The sequence below is a fragment of the Salvelinus alpinus genome, chromosome 19, assembly GCF_045679555.1.
Source record: "Salvelinus alpinus chromosome 19, SLU_Salpinus.1, whole genome shotgun sequence".
NCBI classification, from domain to species: domain Eukaryota; kingdom Metazoa; phylum Chordata; class Actinopteri; order Salmoniformes; family Salmonidae; genus Salvelinus; species Salvelinus alpinus.
The window spans coordinates 46,454,410-46,459,022 of record NC_092104.1 but is presented as its reverse complement, the minus strand read 5'-3'; the positions used below and the strand labels follow the sequence as shown (position 1 = coordinate 46,459,022).

At 40.3% G+C, this 4,613-nt stretch overlaps 1 long non-coding RNA gene across 1 annotated transcript; it reads right to left on the bottom strand.

The window, feature by feature from the left end:
• Positions 1 to 1,661: 1,661 nt before the first annotated feature.
• LOC139545726 (uncharacterized) lies at positions 1,662 to 3,675 on the bottom strand. The gene is made up of 2 exons (XR_011669116.1): positions 2,881 to 3,675; positions 1,662 to 2,472 (listed from the first exon to the last, which is right to left on the bottom strand). It is a non-coding gene; the product is annotated as an uncharacterized lncRNA (long non-coding RNA).
• Between the last annotated feature and the right edge of the window lie 938 nt (positions 3,676 to 4,613).

Here is a 4,613-nt window from a genome sequence, read left to right as displayed (position 1 = left end):
CACAATGTGTAACCACGGATTTCAGCTCTAAATATGCACATTTTCGAACAAAACATAAGTGTATTGTATAACCTGATGTTATAGGACTGTCATCTGATGAAGCTTATCAAGGTTAGTCAAAAAGTATATATCTTTTGCTGGTTTGTTACGATCGCTAACTTTTGCTGCTGGTAAATGGCTTGTGTTTCTGGCTATTGTGGTAAGCTAATATAATGCTATATTGTGTTTTCGCTGTAAAACACTTAAAAAATCGGAAATATTGGCTGGATTCACAAGATGTTTGTCTTTCATTTGCTGTACACCATGTATTTTTCAGAAATGTTTTATGATGAGTATTTAGTTATTTCACGTTGGTGTCTGTAATTACTCTGGCTGCTTCGGTGCTATTTGTGACGGTAGCTGTGATGGTAGCTGCAATGTAAAACTGATTTATACCTCAAATATGCACATTTTTCGAACAAAATATAGATTTATTGTATAACATGTTATAAGACTGTCATCTGATGAAGTTGTTTCTTGGTTAGTTTGGTTGGTTCTTGGTTAGTTTGGTTGGTTTTGTGCAAGCTACCTGTGCTGTGAAAGAAATGTCTGTGCTTTTTTGTATTTGGTGGTGAGCTAACATAAATATACGTGGTGTTTTCGCTGTAAAACATTTAAAAAATCGTACATGTTGACTGGATTCACAAGATGTTTATCTTTCATTTGCTGTATTGGACTTGTTAATGTGTGAAAGTTAACCCTTTCACACGTACCACCACACGGGTGTGATCGTTCTACAGTGGTCCCTGAAGCGTACGATCACACCCGTGTGATTAGAACACTCATTTAGAACGCTCGTTTAGAACGGCCAGTTTCGAATGACGCAACAATCAGCGTTTGAGTTGGCCACACTTTTTTCAGAAACTATTTACACAAACACAGGCCTTACAAAGTTATGTCCAGAATGTGAGCAGTTTATTTTTGGATTCAATGTTCAGATATTCACAGAAGTATATATAGCATAACACAATCATCCTAACCGGAAAAATGTAGGCTACATTTGTCCTAGCGCTAACTGAGGAAAGATTGACCCAACACACGCAGTCATATTTTCTAACTCTCGGCTGATAAACTACAATATGAATTAGCTAATAGCAATTACTATGTATAATTAATCACATCACGGGTGAGCTCACCATTGATCGAAATAATTAGGTAAAGCACTTTTTAGAAATCGAAAGTAATCCTACGATTAGTTTCAGCGCGCACCCATGCATTTTTTCCTCACAGAAATCGAAGACAATAAGAGAAGACGAGATGAGTTTGGTCTGTTTATAGTATGCATGTTGAAGGGGTGTGTCATCTACCGTCGTTCACATCCCACCATTCATTTCCGGAAGTCCTCAAAAAATGAGTGAACTCTTACTCACCTCATTTTGTTATAACATCTTTGGTCAAACAGACGATTACGTGAACCCAGAATGCATTGAATGTCAACAAACATGGCTACACAGCTGGAATTAGCTTAGCTCATCATAATCAGTACAACCCTCAAAAAAGTATTTTACACACATAATATGTGCCCATTACAATCTGTGCAAGAATCGGAATGCATGATTTGTCACCTAGATTTGAAAACATGTGAATAAAACCGTAAATACACAAATAATTGCCACACAAAACATTTTCTGATAGTGATTTATTGATACGAGTGGCGCGTGCCGGCAGTCAACCACGTACCCTCTCACTGTAAACCATTCAGTGTTGTTGTTTATGTATGTAGCTAGTGAGCTAAGCTGAAGCATTAGCAATGTCTTTCAAAAGGAGACAACAAACAAATGTGGAAATTCTGGAGATTTTTTTTTAATTCTGACAATGAGTCAGAGTATGAAAGTCAGGAATCAGATTCTGACTGAGTGAGGAGCTGCCCCCCAACCTTGTAGCCATTGAGAACCCTGAATCTGAATTTCCCTTGTCCACTGACGAAGTCCCAGGTCCCTTTGAAGATGCTGGTGGTGATGGAGGCATACCAACAGTGGATGAAGTACAGCAGTTCTGTGGTAGCTGGAAGGCCACCAGTCATTTCACCCCTCCTGGCCCTGCTGTTTGCTTTGGCGAGTCCCAGTCTGGAGTGCAACGCCCCTTGCCATTTCCAACTGAGGCAGAGTGCTTCAAGTTGTTTCTGACAGAGGAGCTGGTGGGAGACATAGTAGAGACCAATCACTATGCCTTGGAGCTACAGGATAAGAGAGAGCCAGGAGTGGGGGACAACCACAATTAGTGAAATGTATACATTCCTGGTGACAGTAAAGACTGCTTTCTAGTTCTGCTGCTATGACTGCATTTCATCAACGCTACTACCATCCTAAATGACCCGTTATACAAAATAAGAAATGTTAACAGCTGGCAGTAAAGTGGCATGACAAACGAGACGTCCATGTCCTCTCCACTGTCCATACAGCAACCATGTCGGCCACAGGGAAGGTGGACCACCTGACGGGAGAGAGAAACAAACCAGACAGAGAACCATCAAACCAGACTGCGTGCTTGACTATTACCTCAAAATGGGGGCAGTGGATAAGGCTGACATGATAAACAGCTTTGTGGAATGTAATCAGAAAACGACCAAGTGGTATAAGATATTTCTCCAGGGTAGCGTCAAAATACAACATGCCAATACTTCTGACGCATTTAGCATTGTTTTACAGAACTAATAGAATAATGTAACTAGCTACATAAGCACAATTGAATATAACACCATAAAAGGTGAGTAACATGAGTAACGTTACCTAGCGTGTCCGCGGTTATAAGGAATATACACAAATATATTATGCTCCATACACACAGTGAGCTACAGTAGAAACGGTATAACACGACACAATAACGTAATTAGGCACTTACTTTGATAGAAACGCAGTCTTGATTTGAAGATGGGTCTCTGTAGTGACGCTTCTAGCACTGAGACGCTGTGCCACTTGGGAGTCATAAGGCCAGGGTAGCTTCGAAATACAACACATGCTAATACTTCCCTGACGCAATTAGCATTGTTTTCCAGGGCAAATAGGAGAATGTAGCTAGATACCTAAGCATTGAGTATAACACCATAAATGTTATGAAATGAGTAACGTTACATCGCGTGTCCGCGGTTATAAGGAATATACACAAAAACATGACGTTACAGTAGAAACGACATAACACGACATGCAGAAACTATTATAACGTATTAAGGCACTTTGATAGAAACGCACACATTTCCAAAGGTATTATTGGTAACGAAAACAACTTTGATTTCGATGCAGGCGACAGGTGGAAAATATGAACACGTGTATGCAGGACGGCAGATGAGTAAATGTCCTGCACAAACAATTGAGAAGTGTTTGGGGAATTTTGTCCGGGTCAGAAATGTCCAAAAAATTAATTGGTCCGCAAAAGTAAAAATGACTACTTTTATGTGAATGAATGAGGCGGAACACACCTCATTTCAAACTGTTATTAGAAAATAAAAAACTTGTTAGAAAATAATTTAAAATTGACAAATAAAACAGGCTGCGTGCTTTGGTTTGAGGGCAGCGCAGATTAAATGTACTGTTACATAACAATCACATTCTTGAATGGAGAGAACGTTCTAACATCACGTGCATAAAAAAACTCACGCTGGGGCGACCGTTAGAAATATTTGGAACTCACGCATGAAAGGGTTAAATATTTCTCAAAATATTTTTTGAATTTCGCGCTCTGCCTTTTCAGTGGAATGTGGGAGGAGTTCCGCTAGCGGAACCCCGGTGCCAGACAGGTTAAGATAGGAATGTGATTTTAGTTTTCGAACGAGGTCCTTGTTTTCATGTCCCTTGCACATTAACTGAACCACACCCTTAATTAGGTCCGAAGAGAGTGTCAGTGTGCCCTTTCTGACCAGAGTGCTTAAAAGGTCAAGCTAAGAATTAACATATTCAGACCAGAAAGCGTGGCACGTTTGCTACATGTGTGAAATGATTGAAATGTGGAACCTCACCAACCAGACGTGAATCGGGAGCTGAATGTTACAAATGGTTGGAAACTCGGAAACTCGACACGAGGGGAAGAAGATAAGCTCACTAGACCAAAACATTGACAGTCTGCAGCTGTAAATGTAAAGTGGTCTAGAAGTTTGACTGTGTACCTGAGAAAGGAAGAAGATCCCATCTCATACAATCATTGGTGCATCTAAAGAAGCATCTGAAGAAACATCCAATGTATTGTATTGGTCACATGCTCCGAATACAACAGGTCCTTACTGTGAAATGCCTACCTACAAGCCCTTAACCAACAATAGTAACAAATATTTAAAGCGCAGCAGTAAAATAACAATAGCGAAGCGATATACAAGGGGTACCAGTACAGAATCAATGTGTGGGGCCAACTGTTAGTCAAGGTAATTGAGGTAATATGTACATGTAGGTAGTGTTAAGTGGCTATGCATAGATAATAACAGAGAGTAGCAGCAGCATAGAGGGGGGGGGCAATGCAAATAGTCTGGATAGCCATTTGGTTAGATGTTCAGGAGTCTTATGGCTTGGGGGTAGAAGCTGTTAAGAAGCCTCATGGATCTAGACTTGGCGCTACGGTATCACTTGCTGTGCAGTAGCAGAGAGAAC